The sequence below is a fragment of the Onychostruthus taczanowskii genome, unplaced genomic scaffold (assembly GCF_017590055.1).
Source record: "Onychostruthus taczanowskii isolate IOZ18803 unplaced genomic scaffold, ASM1759005v1 scaffold65, whole genome shotgun sequence".
Classification (NCBI taxonomy): Eukaryota; Metazoa; Chordata; class Aves; order Passeriformes; family Passeridae; genus Onychostruthus; species Onychostruthus taczanowskii.
Window position 1 is genome coordinate 1,627,292 of NW_024504233.1, and position 19,875 is coordinate 1,647,166.

Below are 19,875 nucleotides of genomic sequence, written 5' to 3' on the forward strand. Positions count from 1 at the left end.
TAGTAATTTAAAAATAAGCTTTTTGTATATTACACATTTCCATTTTTCCATCTGTCATAAGATTAAACATGTTTCAGCATAAAGTGACATTCTTAGAAGAGCAGTTTGCTTGGTATGTTTACGAAGCTCCTCCACTGACAGACTGTAAGAATTTTTTATAGTTCAGTGGTATATCTCCTAAGTAGTAATGTTTGGTTTTTTGGGTTTTTTTAATTCCCCCATCCAATAAAGTGGACTGAAACCAAAGAGATCTGACAGTTCATGGTGCTTTGTCCGTTCCCTTTAAATTGGAGCACAATGAGAAAAAAATTTGATTATAGCAAGGTTAGGGCTGTCAGAATTGTTCTGCATTGGCTAAGTCATGCTTTTCTTTAAAGGGAAAGTTTTACTAATTTAATGAGCTTTCTTAATAGGTACCAAAAAGCTTTTGTTAATGGCCTGTATGCTTGGTTTAAAAGCTAAAGAAGGGTAGTTACTGAGGAAGGAGATTGCTAATTAGGCCTTACTTCCAAGCAAATGTGATAAAATGACTGACAATGAACTCCATATTCCTCCCTCCATCTCTTTTGTTGCTTTACTGTAGCTAGAAATTAGATCTTTAACACATGCTACACTGATTGATATAAAAGGACCATATTGAAGGGATTTTATTAGTTTAACAGTGAACTTTGCCATAAAATAATTAATATATGGCATGAGCAGAGTGAGTGTGTAATAAAAAGTCATAGTATGTTGAATCAGCATAATTGCAAGGAAGAAAGAGAGCATTTTGCAGCTTTTCTAGAAATTTGACAGAATTAGGAGGAGCCATATTTTCATTGTACTCAGTGGGAGCAGAATTGTACATGGTCTTCAGCTGGAGTCAATTGGCCTCATTTCAGAGTTAATGGTCCTTTTGGCCTTTACACTATCAAATAATATAACCTTTCACTTACTGATAAAGACTGGCAAAAATAGCAGCTGAAATGAAAATGAAGAATTTCTTCCTTTGATCACTTTTTCCCCAGTTTGTGCAAAACTGCATTAAACTTAGTAGGCTACCTATGCTTATTAATATGGTTCATTTTGATATAGCATCAAAGTACTTCCCAAGGATTAATGGGTGTTAATTTAATTCATGATATCACTATGAGGCACAAAAATCTCATTGTTCCCATTTTAGGAGACTGATGCTAAGCAACTCTATGCATTGATTTGTGTACTTTAGTGTAAGACTCTTTGAGACATCTTAATTCCTTGGTGTTTCCACTCCCTGCTCTGAGGTGGGCTCAGCCTCTCCTCCTAGAAACTTAAGTACCAAAGATTTACACCTGAAATCTTCATTCTGAACTTTGTGCCCATTCAAAACTCCCCCTCTCCCCACAAAAAGGAAACCCAAGGCAAACAGAAAGCCCCACACAAACCATTCCAATCCACAAGCTAGCTTTGGAAAAGTCATTACACAAAAAAATCTTTCATGTGCACAACTGAATGAATTCCTTTTCTCCCAGAGCTTGATTATATTTAATGACAGAGTAGAGCTGAGGTTTGTAAGTTTGGTTTTAATAGATGTTAAACTAATCACTAATGTTTCCTATGTTGTTTGAAGTCAAAAGTGTGGTCAGAGGCACTTTCCAGACATTCCCTGTTGTCTTGATAAATTTTCTTAAATAACATCTGATGAGAATATTTATATCTTGAGTAACGTCAGTATTGTCTATATTTTTCTATTGTTATAATAATTTATTATTTGTTTCTTACATTATGGGTATACCTGATGTAAATTGCAGAAAACAGCATTTTAAATGCTTTTTCTGAATGATCTTCTAAGTACCTGTAAGATCATGAAAACACCCTGCAGTACCCAAGTTAACTTTAGAAGGGTTAAGCAGCAATTCCCTTGGTGACCATGTTCACATTGTGAGATGCATCAACACACATGTTTTGTCTATCAAGCCAAAAGAATATCCCATTTAGGGCTTTTCCCCACAGTAATCAAGGCTGAAGACAGCAAAACAGCATTCCCTTCAGAGGATGCAGCAACAGCATGAACTCAACCTTTGTTAAAGGCTAAGCTCTGCTACCAGTTCCTTTGGCAATATGTTGTACTGTTAGTTCCCTACAGTAAAGGCAGCCAAGGTAAAAAATACAAGACTGCAGAGTAACGTAATGAAAATGTGCTGCTCTGCATGAAGCTCCTGAGTTTCACACTGCTGCTGGTCAAAGCTGGCCTATTGACCCCTGTCCACTCTAGCTGAGTTAACCTGCAGGTCTTTGTTAAGGTATGTTTGCAGCAGGAAAGGTCTTGGGCTCTGATTAAATACAGAAGGCATGCAAATAGGCTTTCCAGATGGTTTAGTTAATTGAATTAATATAAATCTGAGCCTAATGCCTTCCTTTATTTTGGAGGTGAAAGCAATGTTGGGAAATACTTGAATCTTTGAAAATGGTATTAAAACATGGTATTTGTTTTCCTCTTTTGTTTTGCACTATATATCACTATATTTTTTTTTTAGTTACAACAAAATTAATTTTTGCCTACAAAAAGTATTTTGACTGTCTCTTTCCAGAAAAAAAAAAAATTGACTGGCATAAAAGCAAACAGCCTGTGGATTTGGCAAGGTGATAAACACAAAGATTTCTCTTCCATTTGCAGTAGAATATTGCATTATGAGAATCATGAATAGTAATCTCACTTCTATGTGCCTCTGGATGGCTTGCTGGAGACCACTCAATTTTACTTCAAGAACCAAACAAATATATCTAAGGAAAACAAAACAAGGTATGTTCTCAGGTTTGTTTTAAAATATCATAGGCATATTTTTACTAAGGACACAATTTTGACAGCCTCTTCTTTGTAAAATTCTCATCTGCTCTGATCATTTGATAAAAGCTAATTTTTCCAGGTTGCTTTGCTTTTGTTTAGTTTATTTTTTTTCTTCAGAATTCTTAACCTTTTCATACTTCCAGTGTATTTTTAAATTATTGCAAAAATTCCCCTTCCTTCTCCTGTGGCTAAGCAGGAAGCCAGCAGGATACCAATACTGCTTACTCACGGAAATTAAAAACAAAACAATAGGTAAGAAAAATAAAGAAATAGAACAAACAAGAGACACTATCTTTTCTGTTAAAGCTTAATGTGTTGTGCACTGGATATTCAATATACTGGACCTTAAAGTATTGAAACTTCTGCAGGAGAGTTTCTGCAGAATTTGCCTCTTAGTTATTTATTTCAGTGTCTGCAGCTGAACCATGGAGTTGAACTATTAGTCTGTCTGTCTGCCCAAACTCCAGGGAGAAAAAGCAGTAAGTCAGCAATGGTAGCCTTGCAGTCCAGAGCCCAGGTTAAGGGGTGATAGTTTTTGGAGAGGCATTGTTTACTGGTTTATTTTTGTCATAGCCCTGCAGAAGCCAGTGTTCATGGGGCTCCCCAGGCAGATACAGGTGATGCCAGGCTGTCTGGACATGTGTGTTCCTCCTACCCTCAGTGTTTGAGGTGTCTCACTCTTGTCAAGTCTTTCCTGAGGTGCCTGGACTCTTTTTCCCAAGCAGAACTGCAGTGTGTGCCAGGAGAGCGCTGTCCTTTGAACCAGCCCAGACATGGGCACAAACATGTCCCCTGCTTGTGCAGTTAAGGATTACCTTAGGGAGAAAGAAAAGGGGAAAGTATGCTTCCATCTTCTTTTCCCTTTCTTCCAGTGATGTGGTGATGTGATCAAATTGCCTATTTCCCCTTGAAGCAAAATGCACCTCGTTAGGGTGGCTATTTGAAACCTCTTCTAATGCAATTACTTAGTTTCATTTATGTAACTTGTTACTCACCTCTCCTTCAAAAACACTGATTCTGAATTGTCAGTCTCCTGTTTTTCTCCAGTGTTGCCTTTTATTCTCTTACATTTTCATTTGTAAGTTTATATGAATGGAGACTTGCATCCAATTCAGCATCTTCTCTCTGACTTCTCCATTTGCTGCTGACATGTGTGTGAAGAACAGTTCATAACATGATTGAACTCCATTGATTTTTCATAAAAGTTTAATAAGCTGATACAGGTCAAAAGCATTGCAAAATTTGTTATAAATTCCTGTGGTGAACTGAAGAAGACAGTGGGGAGAGCTGGCACCAGATACACTTTGAATTACATGGAGGATAAATACGTGCATAAATATGTGTTGAATTACCTGGAGGATAACAAGGACTAGAAACATTTTGGTTAATTATTTTGAATATTGTGGTTCAGATTAAGAGCTTTATAAAGTTGTATGGCTCTCCTTGTTTATGTTTTGTATTTTTTACAAATTATTTGCTCATTTTCCTGCTTTAGTAGGAAACGGATCTTGGAAAAATACTTTATTTGCTTCCCTAAAAGAAAACCTCAGATTTACGTGTGAGCCCAGTGAAATAGTTGACTAACATTGCATGAATCCATTCAAATTGGAGAAAGTTCCAGTTGTGCTGCAATTTTTAATCAAGTCTGGGCAGAATTGTCTGATAAGTTCCCTGAGCTGATTGCTGTATGAGTTAGGTCGTGTTTGAAAATTGCCTGGACAAAACACAGAGCCAGTGGTACATCAGTTACAGATACCCTTTGGGCTTACAACACAGAAAACACCCATGCAGAAAGCCTCAGTAGCTTCTCCAGGAGCTTGGAGATTGCCCCCAGGCCCCGTCCCCTTCTCTGTGCTGGTCTGGGCCTGTGACTGCAGTGGGGGAAGCCTTGCATGGCCCATTGCTGCTGCTGAGCTTGTGGCCACAGGCCAGTTGTGATCTGACCACTGGCCACGTCAGTCTGGTGTCATCCCTCAGGACATGAATCTTTCATGAGCAGCAAAACCTTTTTATGGCTTAACTTTGTTCCTTGAGCGTGCAGGCTGCAGAGGAACAGGATGTTTATTGTATGTACAGAGACCATTCCCACTGAAGAGGGAATCCTTTAGGATGAGCTTCTTTGCAGGAAGCACCTCCTGTACCTTGGCACAGAGGTGTAGATGTGGGTTCTGAGGACCTCTAATGTGTGCTGTGTTCCTCCCAAATGCACTAAGAATAGAATTTATTACAAGCAAGGCACCATGTTTAACATACTCCTCAGGTCAGCATTATCAGATGAGGTTTCACAGGGTGTGGTAAAATTCTTCTTATCACTAGCTGATCTTTTGGTGTCATACGTGCCGTATAGATGGCTTCATGAAAAGGTGTAGAATTTTCTTTCAAATTCAAAATCATTAAATATAGTTTGTTAAGAATATTAGTAAGTTTTGGCCACAGGTTTTGTGGCATGGTGCAAGTATCCTTCTAAGATAACCAAGAATGCAAATTTTCATATGGATCTAACATACTGAAAAATGAGCCTTGTGCTCCCTTGCTAGCTGGCCAGCATAAGAGGGAAGAATTCAGTGCATGAATCCAAAACCCTCTGGAAAGCATTTTTTTTTGTAGCTCCAATAAAGTCCTCTAGCTAGTTCAGTGTTTGCTATTGACACCAAAGACACCTGAATATTCCTTAATGTACTGGAATGTCCCAGAGGGTCACTAGTAAGAATTGTGCATTTTCTGGTACGGCACACAGTTTTTAAAGGTTCCTTTCTATTATCATCTTCATTGCTGCCCTACAGATGAAAAAACAGGCAATTTCCTCTTTGCTTTATGCGCTGCCTCAGTGCAACGGCCGTGTTCCAGCGTGATGCACTCAAAGTGTCAAGTACGAACCCAAAACTGGGGGGAGAATTCTGCAGGAGCTGTAAATTCCCTGTTTTCCAGAGGTTATTTCTGCACTCACCCTTGATGTGCAGAACTTATTTCTGTGCTTGGGTTAATGTTTAGGTTTTCTTTATAGGTCATCTTTTATTCTAAAAACTAAATAGAAATCCTTCTGTTCATCTATTTAATTTGTGTGTTCTGTGTACTGTACAATATGTTTAAGGGAGGGGGATATTCTTTTTTTAATTATTCAAGTTCTTCAAGTGAATTGGTTATTTTCTCTATAACCTTTCCTGTCAGTGCCTTTAGGAAGGCAGTCCAGCAAATCACTTAGGTGTTTATATTTTATGGTTAGTACCTTATAATTAAAATATGTTTTCATATAATTTTAGTTTATCCGGTGTATGTTTCAGGCTCAAGATCTTAGCACAGTGTCTGTTGCTCCTAAGAGACAGTAATTTGTTAGTAGCTCAGCATTTGATCTGTTCCACATTTCCTTCACACAAATAGGTCTTGAGTTATGTTGCCATTAGTATTTATTCTGATAGAAAGTATTTATAGCAAGATTGGGACCTGCAGACGGTTAGCAGGTTTCAAAAGTCAGTGGAGAAGTGATCTTTTAGCCAAGGTGGCTCACCAAGGAAAAAAAATCTTCTGAGCTGGGGACGGACCAGGAAAAAGGTATGGAGGACAGGACTTGGTTGCCCACTGGTGGGTGGATGGCACAGGTCTCAACTGCAGCCTTTGCTCCAGCTCTGCCCTCAGGTGTAGCTGGAAGGGCAGGGTCCTATGCACCACCTAGTCTTGTGATTTATGCTGAATGCTGGACAAGGTAGGATACAGAGGCTGTTTATTTTCCGTTCCTGTTCTGCAATGCCCAAATTACTCTGAAATGTTCCTGAAAGTCACTCAAGTTGGATAAGTTCTGTGTCTGTTGTGTGTCCTCCTGCCTTAGTTGTAGAGGGGATTCATCCAGGTGAAATATTTTTTTGACCTACTGGCAAAAGAGACTGTATTTGTATGAAACTGTTTGTTTCTTGGTTTTTTTTTTTTTCTGTAATGTGGACATTGACTTTAGACATGAGAAAAGTTATTTTTATGAATCCTTTCCTACCCTTTGAACATTAAGCACCTTTTTGCTGTTGTCTTGGTTATATTTTCTAATGAATCTCTTACTCTGTGAATGTGTGTTATTTTTTCCTTCTCTGTAAAGACTTGTGACTTTTCAAATGCATATGAGTAGCATTTATCCCCCTCCCTTCCAGTAATGTTTTGACTACTTATATTTTATGTTTCTGAAGGATCAGCACTGTGGGAAAATATAGAATGCTGTGTAGAAAAGAAAAAAAAATGGATTCAAATGAAGGGAAATGAAAATTGAATTCAGACTCACATTTGCCTGTAAATTATTAGAATGAACACAAGTATAATTTAATAGAAAGTAACTTAACAGTAGCTTAGTAATGCTGTACTTTATCCTGCATGTGAATAGTAAGAAATGTGGTGTGCTAGGCAGGGAAAACAGTGTTTCTTACAGTTTGTATTTGACTTTTTGAAAACAGTAATGTAGGCAATCTTAGTGATAAATCCAGAAAAAACAAGTTGACATTCATAAAACTGGCTAATTTACGTACAGATGATACCAGAGCTGCAGTTAACTCCAGACACTCAGGACACTTTAAACATGGACTTCTGTCAGAGGCCTCTGAATTTTCTTCTTGTCTCTTTTTTGTCTTCTCTGCGCTCTGAGCCATGTTCCTCTTGTTTTCCAGCTCCCTACTTGGCAGTTCCCACTCCCCTTACATTGTCTCAGGTCGGCTCAGCTGCGCAGGGAGCTGGGCACTAATGCCAGCACATGGTGCTGACTTCCACAAGGCTGTCTGAAGGTGAAGGCACTCCAGGAGCCACTAAGTTGAGGACTGCCAACACTGTCAGTGTTGGGCTCTGGCCATTCTCACAGTGCCTTTGTGGCCACATGTAACCTCCACTGCCCTAAGTAGGGACAAAGGACACCAGAGGGGCTGGAAGAGATCACCCCACATCAGCACACACCACAGGCTGTGGGAGTAAGCCTAGAGAGCTGTGAAGGAGCAGTGACCTATGTGCCAAATGCAGCCACCTCTCCCAGCAGGAGCTGCAGGAGCACTGAGAGCCTGGAGTTTCTGCAATGCGGCGGGGGTGTAGGAATAGGCCTTGTCTTCTCTAGGGGGACAAATGTGCTGCCTTGGACATGGCACGGTGTTGAGCAGTGGGGGAAGCTCCCTGAGGATGGTCCTTGCCTCAGCTTGTGGGAACTTCAGCCAAGGGCTTTAAAATTAAATGTGTGCATGTTTGCTGTATGGGAAGAGCTGTGCCCTGAGGAGATGGGCAGTGCTTTGAATGCACAGGGCTGGTGTCTAAGCTAACTTTTCTGGTGCCAGAAAAGGAGCGTGGGGCTGAGGAAAGGGAATGCAGCTGAAGGATTTGTGTATCTTACTATTGTTTTTGGCAATAATTGTCTTTGAAGTACTTTAAATGACATAATTGAAAAACAGATTAATAAAAGGAGAAAAGACTTAACTTTGGCCATAAAAATATTTTTTGACTAAGCTTTTAAGCTTTCACCTTAGTGTGTTAGGCTCTGTAGTCCCAAAGAATGACTGAGTAACTGTCATTAGTTTTCATTTCCCTTTTACCATATAATTTTCATGTTTTGTCAGGATTTGGGGCTGTAGTCTGTGAAGTGATGGGCACCTTTCCTCATGCAACCTGTGTGTGGAATTCCCTTCTGCCACTAGGCTTTGAGCCTGGGTGACAGGTTCTCTTGGTCCTCTGTTCTGCTTCCTCCTGTGACACCTCCTGTGCCTTGCAAAGTCTGTTAGGAGAGAGGGAGAAAACCTTTGTTTGTCCCTCAAAACAGAGGCAAGCAAATACCAAAATACCTGAAAGCTTGTAAGACTTTATGTGAAAGAGGGAGCTTCAGATAAACCATTCAGTGTTATTGAAGTGTCTAAGAGCTCCTAGCCACACTCTGGTTTCTGCTTTTGTTTATTCTAGAGGAGTGACAACAACACAGGGGCTGAAGTTTTCCTTTGTGGATGTTGCTTGAGTACAGTTTTTCTAAAAGGTTTTTGAGGAAGGTGCTTCCTTATTGTTTTTCTTCAGTTTATTTGTGAGGATTTTTTTCTTTTCTCTCTATTTTTTTAACTTTTTCTGTTTGCTTCTCAGACTATAATTCTCTTTTCTCCTTTCTGTTGTTATTTTGCTGCAGGCACTTCGTTTTACATTTTTGTACTTTCTCTTCTGTTATCTTCCAGTGTGTATGCTGCCTTTGACCTTGAACTTTTGCAAAATATCCCTTCCCAAAACATGCATGCCTTCATAATCTGCTTTATTTTGTAGACATATAAACTCATTGATCAGACTGGTTTTGGTGTGATTTTGGCAATCCTGTAGGTAAACAGCAAGAGCAGACCTACCTACTCTATATGAAGAGTGAAATGCAGCTGTATTATATCAGAGCAATTAAAGAGTGGTTTATCTGTACCAGCATTACCTGTATTGATTGGTGATTGGTGTTACTATCTGCACTAACTAAAGTTGGAAATACATGATACATCTTACAGTTCATCTGTAAGAGGAACTTACAGATCAGTTAAAGTTTTTTTAAGGAATTTGAAACGGGGTGCAAGTCCTCTGTTTTTAAGAAGTTCCCCCCCATCTTTCTGTAAATAGTCTCTATTAGCACTATAACCCACATGTCACTAGTATGGTCTATGTCCTATATCATGAAATGAGCAACAAAAAAGATGGCATTTTCATTTTCTTAAGTTCCTCCATAGGTTACCAGCAGAGGAGGGAGATTAGTGGGTAGTGCCAGGTGCATAAGTGATGAGTGCACACCCCACTGTTTTGGTGGACTTTTTGATACATCACTGTAAATGTGAGCACAGATTTAAATTAGTGAATTCTTTTAAAATTAATTCCACACCTTTCTGGCAATACTTTCATTGAGTAAGGTCGTCTGTAAGAAATCCTTCATTTTACAGAGCCATTGCTGGTGGCTTTAAGGAGCAGCTGGCTGTTTGCAGCATTTGGGTGTGACTGCAGAGGGGTGATGCCCCAGCACTGTGTGCAGGGGCTCAGGGCAGAATGGAGGCTTGAGCAGCACTCCCCTCCTCCCCAGCTGTGTGTACCCTGGCACAATGATCCACACTGTGCGTGAGGATGTTGTGCAGGTTAGGTAGTGGACTGTGAAATAGCTTCTTAGCTATATCAATATTTATGTTATGACCTTCTGTCCCTAGTGAAAGCTTATTTCTGAGAAGTTAAAAAGATGGAGAGGAACAACCCCCCTCCACCACCCAACAACAAAAACCCCACCCGAACTCATACAATGTAAATAAATTGAAAACCCCACAAAACTTCTATTGAGAACTTTCTGGCTGTTGCTATGTTTTGGAGTAATCCACTGTCCAAGATACAGCACTGCTATGATGTATTAGATTAATATATCATAAGAGTGTCATAGCTTTGATGATGTATTAATGGAATGCATCGTTAAGGCACCATAGCTCTTATGATGCATTACTCCAAACATGACCAGCAGGGTGGGTTAGCATGCAAGCATGTGTGTGTATGAAGTAGTGTTTCTCTACCTAAAAGTTCATGTGCAAGAAAAGTTAGGAAGACCTGAAAGTCAGGAGCTTGTGAAGAGAGGGGTTGAGCTTGGTAGGACCGAAACTGAGGCTGCAGCTGTATGCTTGCAAAATCTCTGAATGCACAGAAATCATGGGGAGGTAAGAAGAAATTGCCTTTACTGAAACAATGACAAATTTTCATTCCCTTTCAAAGAGTACAGTGATATGTGTTGCATTACATGAACAAGTTCAGCATTTTTCAAAAATGTCTTGACAAGTGTTTTTCAGGGTATTTTTTCAATTTTCAATATTTTCTGGGAAAATTAGGTTGAAACGGTTTTATGTGGATATAAACACTTCTGTTGTAGCTGTTATTATTCAATTTTTTTTTTTTTTTTTGTTCTATATGTCAGCTTTTTCTGGTTTCAGAGAAGAAAGTAAGGTAAGTTTGGTAAGCGGTGTTTTAACAAAGTTTGTTTTCATCACATTTCCAGACATAGCCAGCTTTGGACAAGCTTTGGAGAAACAAACTGATAAATCCCCCTCACCCTGAAAGTGATATCAAACTTGAACAGAAGGGATTTATAAAGCACTGATGATGATACTCACCTCCTTGTTCCCTAACAAAAAGACCTTGTGTTGTGTGTGTTTATACTTACAAACTTTCTGTGTCTTGCCTTTTTTAAATGTCCTGTATTGTCATGTTATGGATGTTATTGATTGCATGTATGTCCTTTAATAGAGTCTAATGCCTGGTTTTGTTGAAAATCCAGCTCACAATTGCTCTGGTCTTGCAATGGTACACATTTGCTAAATTTGAATATTGCTGTTTAATCTAATCAATCTCTTGAGGTTTTTTTTTTTTTTCCCCATTCACAGAGCTGGGTGCAAGATTTGCCCATTATTGACTTTTTTCCCCCTCTGCCATGCTTAGAAAGAGAAGGATGAAGAGGTAGATGTAAAAAAAACACTTTTTGCTGAATCTATAGAGAGGAAAGTGTGGGAACATTTCCAGGTACTGAAAATCAACCTTTCCAGTATAAATTGCTCTTTTGCTCTTTTTGATGAGAGGCATAAATTATCCAGTGAAAAAGTTTCTTTTTTCAGGTTTCACAGCATGCAAGATTTGCACAACTTTGCCCACTTTTTACATCACAGTATCTTGAACACTAGATGGCATTGGCTTTGTTAGTGTAAGTGGGGAGGAGATGGAGGATACTCAAACTTCCTCCCTTCAACAGCTGCTGTCTTTCTTCCTGCCATTCATGAAGCCAGATCAGACAAGAAAATCCTTAAGTTCCCAGAGCTGGGACCATACCAAGTGCTGCATTTTCAGGTACCCTTCACTGATTGCTGCCTAGTCAGTGCAGAAATGACCCAACCTACTTAGCAGATTCCTGCTGCTGGGTGGATTTGCACTGCCTGTGCAGAGCTGAGATTGCACCTGCAGCAGCCCCAGACATAACCTGTGGAAGGCACCATGCATGGACTTGCCAGCTGGTGTGTTACAATGCATTCATAGTGATTAGCAGACTGCATTTTTTTTCCCCTTAAGCTCTGCAGTAGTTACTGCAGTGGTTAATTTCTTCTGATCCACTCATCACTCCTGCCCATGAGTACAGAAAATCACTATATTGGTGAATATTCTAGGCATCTCTCATTAGAAGCAGCAGGTAACTAGGGATGTTAAAAGAAATCTTCATATATAGATTTGTATCTTTTTCAGACAAGCAGAACAGTGTTTTGCAGCATGAAAGCTGATACTAGAAAGTTGTGTTGCTGTTATTTAATAGTTCTGGTATGACCTTGGCTTTGTGTTCCATTTTGTTATAGGCTTATTTATGAAAGCCTAGGTGCAGAGCTTGAAGAAAATCTTGGGAAGCTGGTTGTGAGAAGTAATTTCTCTGTGTTGTTTCTGCTTCAAAGCTTGGTGTGAACTGATGCCGAGTGACTGAGTCTGGGATTAGATGGCATCCCTGCATGATGTGGGTATTTGGCATCACCTCAGTGATGCCTTAGACTTTCTTTAATGGTCTATTCTTACCCAAACTGTTCTATGACGATAGAAATTTAATTCTGCTGACTGAACAGGTTTCTTTAGACATGGCTGTGTAAAAAAGGGCTGTGAAAGCCATTTGTGCTTGGTGATACCATAGGATAAGATCAGTAGTAGACCCACAATTCCCTTCTTTCAGAAATGTACTGTTTAAAACACCCTGGGTATTCCGTCCCTTAAATTTGCATTATTTGTGGAATTTATATAAATAGTAAAGGAATTGTTTGAGAAGCAATGTTTTGTTCCTACAACATAGCAGTGTATTTTATACAAGTTGCTGTAGTCTTTGACTGGGGAGTCATGTATAACCTAGTATTAGAAGCAATTTTTTTTAATGACAGGTTAGTGACATGTCACCAGACTTGGAGCAGATGGGTAAGTGGATTCCCAGAAAACTGTGTCTTTTGTTCTCTGATTATTATCTAGTTTTTGCTGATTAAAATTATGACAGGAGGCGGCAAAATAATGAAAGTAGTAGAGCCTGAGTCATGAACTGTTTCATAGGGCAAGTAGTGGAGAGAAGTGTGAAAGCAGGGCTCTCTCTTGCCTGCTATTCCTTTATTAAGCATACAATCTTTTCAAATGCCTGTTGTGGTAGTAGCTGGGGACTCAGCCCCAGGTCAGGGCTTTGTCATGCTAGTGATTAACATATAGCTGTCTCTTGCCTGCTATTCCTTTATTAAACATACAATCTTTTCAAATGCCTGTAGTAGCTGGGGACTCAGCCCCAGGTCAGGGCTTTGTCATGCTAGTGATTAACATATAGCTTCCTGTGCAATTGATGAAATTAGGGTTTTGTTTTCTTTAATTAGGGTTGGCGTTTTTTTACACTTATCATACAGATAGTATCAGTGATATTATTAGAGAGCAGAACCTTTCAGTTGCAGACGTGCTGGATTTCAACTTCTTTGAACACAAAAGCACTCACCACTAAGGCAAGGTGATAGAAAACTCTCTGGTTCTTAATGTACTTCCTGTGTGTTGCATCAGCCAGAGGTGGAGTGTGGACAAACTTCTCAGTGTTTGAAATGTACTCTTTGGAAGAGCTGTAATAGCTGTGCTCTGTGGCTTTACCTTTTACAAATCATATGCCACCAGTCACATGGTCCTATGGTTGATGCAGTCCTTAGGGTGTGTTTGAAATGCTAAGTGTCCCTCTGGAACAGTGGTTTCTCTCTGAGGAACCTGTGAACATGAAGCACATGGGAAGCCTCCCCAGGAGTTGTGTAGTTTGAACTCTTGGCAGAGTCAAAGAAGAAAAGAGACTTACTCTTACCTGTTGTTGAACTAGGAGGTCCAAAGCAGAATTTTCTGAGGGATGTATTTCCAGATTTGTCTGCTTTCTTCAAGGAAACTTGGAATTTGTCTTCCAGGAATCTGTCTCCTATTCTACAGATTAATTTAATTACTACATTGTTGACACATTTGCTTTAATATTGTAAGATAATCTATTAGTTTTTCCTCTGTTTTTACAGGCTTAATGCTTCTAAAATGTTTGGTGTGTGGTAACTTCCTCTCATGGTGATGGACGCCTGGGCACAGTCCTGCTCTGCTTGCTGTCCTGACCAGCTCAGGCAGGGGACAGCCAGGCTGTCCTGAGGGGACATTTCAAAGCAGAGGAGGTGGAGCAGGGAGGAGAGTCTGATGGCCTCTGTGACTACTGCCTTGGAGATGTACCTTAGTAATGAAGCACAAACTTTTAAGGGATGTTGTCTTGCTTTTGGAAATGGAATGCAATGTTTCAGTGCATTTGTCTGGCTGCACTGCAAGGTTCCAATGGATTTGCAGAGTAAATTCTCAACAATGAGTGGAACTCTTGGAACTTTCATTGTATAGTACCGTGTGGGATCCCAGCAAGGGTTGTAGCATAATTTTTCGATGTCAGTGTTGGCTGTGCATGCAAATGTGATCTTCCTGAAAATGTGCACTATTAGAAGCTGCCATGTTTATCTCTTTGACAAGAGAAGCTGGTTTGAGAAATCAAAATAGATTTTCTATCTGTTAGCTTCACAAGAAGTTCTTGTAACTGTAACCACTGGCCCAATGAGCCAAGTCCCCTCATCAACTTCTTCACTTAATGATGTCTTTTATTACAGTTCAGCAGCCCAGTTTAGTGAGCAGCTGCATGGTGAACTAAGTGCCTCTGAAAGCTCAGCAGTAAAATTTTTGCACATTAAGTGCTGTGAAAATGTTCTCCCATGGCTTGAGTAGGCGTTTTTCAGTGTGGTTTAGGAGAAATTACACACTAGCAAAACAAATCAGGAGAATAAGTAGCCATCAACCTACAAGTAATGATCAAAGATCAGTTTGGTTGTGAGAGGTTTTACAGTGTGTTGATATCACCAAAGACATCTCTGTGGTCAGAAGTTCAACAACAAATACAGAATGAGACCCATTCCTAACCCAGTTTTTTTATTTTTCTTTGTTTTTTCTTTTTTTTTAAACAACCCCATGCAATCCTCCCTCCTGACTCTTCCTTGCAGACAAGTGCACTCTTGTGTGGATTAGCCTGGGGGGGTTTCCAATTTGCAGTATGTCAGGGAACAGAAACCAAATAAAGTCTCTTATGTGAATGGGCTGTGGAAATAAACTTCAGTATAAGAAAGTGAATTGACTGCCCGGAGTCATTCTCAGCTACTTTATTTGCTCAAATTGGTTTGCTTTAATTAATTACATTGTTTGCACTTCTGTTGGGATTTTGCATGGCTTCTCATTAAGCCTTGCCTTTTATCTTTTCCACTCTTACTGATCTGTGCAACAGGTATGCTAACTACCTTTTAGCATCCTGGCTGTAAAATGAGAAAGGTTTCCATCAGCAGTGTCTTGGTGGTTGTACCCATTCTACACATGCCATGTAAGTGCTGCTTGTAAACAGCCTGGGCTGGGGCACTGAGATCCTTTCGTAGTTCCAGAGGTAGATGGTGCCTGGGGAGTGAGGCATGGCAAAGGTCTGAAACTCAAGTGGTTTATTTCTGGGGAAGTTCCCATCCTTAAGATCAGTTTTGTAGTACAAGCTCAGTTTCTTGGAAAAGGCCCTGCTTAGTTTTACGTTAATAAAAGATGTGTATTTGGCTTCGTGTCAGAAACAGGAATTCACAGACTTTGAAAAACCTTTGAAGACTGTTACAGCTGTAATTGGTGTGTTTTGTCTTGGGTGGAGAATTGGAAAGGTTTATTTCGAGAATATACTCTCTTAAGGGCAGGAACTGTTACTCATCTGTGTTTGGAAAGCAGCACCAACACAGTCTGGATAACAATGATACTACAGAAGGTTAAAAGAACAATTAAAGAGTGGAAATAATGACCTAAGGGAGAAACACTTAACTTTAGCACACCGATGACTGCACATCGTGTGTTTGGGGAAATCTGAGGGGAGAGAGAGAGTGAGAGAGTTGTCAGAGAGACTAATACTCTCAGAAGAAATATGTTGAAATCTCTGCTTGCATTTCACAGAAATCATATCAAATAACTTGAAGAAAATTCCTTTGAAACGGAAAGAGGGAATTTGTCCTTATTTGTGTTTTTTCCCAGGAGAGCTTGCCTCATTTTTTGGTTCTTTCTCTTTCCTTTCTGAATACCTTGGGACAAGGGGAGTCTGTCAATAAAATAGCATCTCCAAAGCCACACTTTGTGTGCAGGGAGATGCAAAAACTACTGGGTAAATCCAGCTTCCCAAGGCCGCTCTTCCAGAGCAGCCTGGGTGCTCTGGAGCCAGCCAGCATCCCTCCAGGGTGGATACACCAGAGGTGGCATGTCCTGACATCACTTAGCAGCTGTTTTATGTGTTTCTTGCAGGTTTGAAATGTTACTGAGACAGTCGTGTTTCTGGAACAGCACAGGGTGTAGGTCAGCCTTGGCTGTGTCCTACAGGTGAGAGGATCAAGGCAATGCATCCTGGTCATTTTCAGGCAAGTTTGTGGCTGAAGAAATTTTTTTAAATTCCTGGGTTGTGTGCTCTGGGTCTCCAGAAGACAACTCTCATACAAGGTGAACTACAGACCTGTGCTTCAAATACCTCATGATTGACAGACCTATTGAAACAGAGCAGAATTTTATATATATACACAATTAAACATATAAAATCATAATAATGCTAATAATTAAAAATAAGAATAATAATTTTAAAAGGGAGAGAATTTTTGCTCTTTTTTCCATCTTCTGGAACATGTCAATTATGTCTGTATATACACTTTTTTTTAAAAATAGTTCTTTAAACTACAAACATTTTCTTCCTGGCTATGTTGGTTGGTATTGTATTACTTACAGCTTTCATGAGAAGGCATTAAAACAAAGCAGAGCAACTATAAAGTAACTACCAGGAAGAAAACAGGGTTTTTCTTGTGTTCTTGGCCTCGATTTTATCACCCTGAAGTGATCGCTTCCTTTCTGGAGCTTTTTTCTTGTTTTGTGTATGTTATTTCTGTGTGTAGTTGGTCACATGAAATCAGCCTCTTAACAGAGCCAAAATGTAAATTAAGAAAATTTGTTGAGAAGTGAAGCTAACAGGATCAGTAAAATGATCCTTTAATAAATTAAGTATAGTCTAAATATCTGAAAATACCTGCTAAGATTCTGTTAATTTCTTCACAGTTCCCACAGGCAATGCATAAGTGATTCTGTGTTATTAATTACTTCCAAGTATATCAATGGGGAAACGTAGTTCTAGAGCTGCAGATAATCTCCCTAAATCTCCCTCCTGTCTGTGTTTCCAGGCTGGCAGCTGCTGTCACTGATGTGCTGTGCTGTCGCAAGGGGAGCAGTTGGGCTGTGCAGTGTTTTTGCTTCCAGTGAGTGCCCCTGTTGTCTCCTTGGAGTAGCTGCTCCATGCTGAACTAAACATTACTGAGACACCATTGGTGCTACTCTGCAGGACGTTCTCAGGACTCTGGCACACCAGGTGAGGTACCAGCCAGCTTTTCTGACAGCAAGGAAAGGTGTCTCAAATGTTTCACTACAGAAAGTACAGTGGGTTTTCTTTTACATTTCTTTTTTTCCGCTGCCAGACGCCCAAGGGGCAAAGTTGGTCAAAGTTTGATAAATAGTAAGTAAAAACCCCACAAAACAAAAAACCCAAACAAAACAAACAAACAAACAAAACCAAACAAAAAAATTCACAAAAAAGCACAACAAAAAAAGCAAAATTTTGCTCCCTTTCCTGTTTTTGTCAATGGCTGTTTTCTTGGTTATGTTGAGTATTGCTAAGCATGTTGTTAGTGAAAAAAGGTTGCTTCAAATAGTTTAATCCTAGCCCAGATGCCGCTGCTCTGTTTAGATTTGTCTATTAATATTTCTGTGCAGTTTTTTAACTAAAATTCTGGGATGTTTCCTCTTTCCTCTCTGGAAACAATGTTTGGTAAGGACTGTAGGTTGTTTAGGTCTGTGGAACTGGTCATTGTAAGCCAAGACACAGAGGGCTGATTGGTGACCTTGTCTTGCTTTTGGCTGGAGCTTCTTCAGGTTGGTGTGACCAGGCCCAGCAGTTGCTTTCCTGTTTTGACATTGGTGGTCACTTTGCTGCTTCAGAAATGTAGACAATATTATGTCCTTGACTTTTCCCACTCCTTGACATATAAAAAACTTTCCTGAAAATCCTGATGTGTTGGTAAAGTTTGGATACAAAGAAAAAGAAAATTAAAGTAGAAATGTGGCAGAGGGAACCTGAGTGGTGCAAAAGGAATGGGAACACAACAGAAGGGTCTCCTGAAAAACGGGGCCTCTCACTGTGAGGGTGTGGGGAACATCAGCTGGGTGTTCAATTACACAGGTGAGCAGAGGAGGGACACTGACACAAAGAAAGAAGCAAAGATTGTGGCATGTGTCCCAGCTCCACCTTCTCGAGTTCAGCACTGCTGAGCTTCAGTATCTGAGGCACTGTATGCAAAAGCATGCAGGACTTGGGGGGAGGCTGCAACTGCAAATCCAGGTATTGTGGGACTCATAGGAAAGTGGTCTTTGCAAGAGTAGAACATTGCTGTGGAATGCTTCAACTGCATTTGTGAATTGAAAAAACAATTTGACACAGTTTGTTAGGCAGCTGTAGTGTTTGATGCTAAATAAAAGCATACTTCAATTATAAGCTTCTGGTTTCACAGCATGAGTTGAATGAATTGATTAAATAAATTCAATCAATTATTCCATGTCATGTTTTTTGTCTGAAATTTATATACAATGAAAAATAAAACAAAGTTTATTCAATGAAAATGAAAACCAATATGGCTTACTGTGGCAGGTCCCTAAAATACATACATGATAATTAATTCAGGCCTTGTTAATACTTCAAAGCAATTATAATAATCCAGCATATTTTATTTAATTTTTTCTTTTAGATTAAAACTGAATCAAGATTAAATACTTATGAGACATAAATATCCTGATGTCTCTTCCATGTCCATGTGCTTCCTTTTTTATTTTACTTTTGGAGCTATTCCTCCCCCATTATCTCTTTTGCTCTCTACTATAGTTTATGGAGTGATCATAATAGGCATTTACAATACACTCTGTACACTCTGTATTTTTTACTGTTGAGTTCAAACACAGACAGTCCTACAGACCTTCTCTTAATGTACAGTTGTAGTGGGCTGCCTTGGTATAGGAAGCAGAGCTCTTTGCAGAAGTTCCCTTCTTTGATACATGTTGATCAAAATCAAGTTGTAAAGAGCAGGACAGCTGTCATGATGTAGTGCAAGATGTAAACACCAGGGTATTGATTTGAAATGCCTGCCTCACTTCTCTGCTATTCTGCACCAACACTCTTCTGCTTATATGAGTGGGAGGACACCACTGCGAAACAGGAATCGAGCTGTGTGTGTGACTGAAACTCGATGTCCCTCAGGGAGATGTGCCTCATAAAATATTTGATACAGGAACAGAAGTACTGGATGTTGCATGCTTTAGGAATTCCCAGAGGTGGCATGTGGGGTGTGTGCACACATCTGTAGGCATGCCAGCAGCTACTGAATGGCCGTCAGCATTTTCTGTTGTACAAACAGGAGCTTGTTTGGGGTCCTTCCCACAAACATGCTTTATTCCCTCTGCTGCAGACTCCTTCTTTTACTCAATAATTGCAACTGACAGCCTGGATTGGTGGTATCCAGCAAATGTTCAGCAGCATCTGTGGCAGAGTGATTGACATGAACATTGTGCAGGGAGGCTCTTGCTCTGTGAAGGTTCTGGTCTGCCGCAGTGTGATAAGCAATCAGTGTTACTGGAAGCATTCTGATGTGCTGCACCTCAGCCTGAGAGGCATTTCACCCATTTACAGCCTGATCCTGAACACAGGGAGGGCAAGATGTCAGTGGGCATAATTTTGACTCCAGTGCTGTTTGTTTTGGTCTCTGTTTTATTAGCAACTAATGGTAAACCCTGCAGTCCTTGGTGAGGAAGGGCAGCAGTGGTCTAGGCCTCCATGAATGCAGACACCATCAGGAGCTTGTGCTCCACCACCTTGCTTTACCACAAGTCTGAATTATCCCCTGGGGCACACACAGGATGTTCACAGCTTCACAGCAGTTAATGGTAGGACTTAG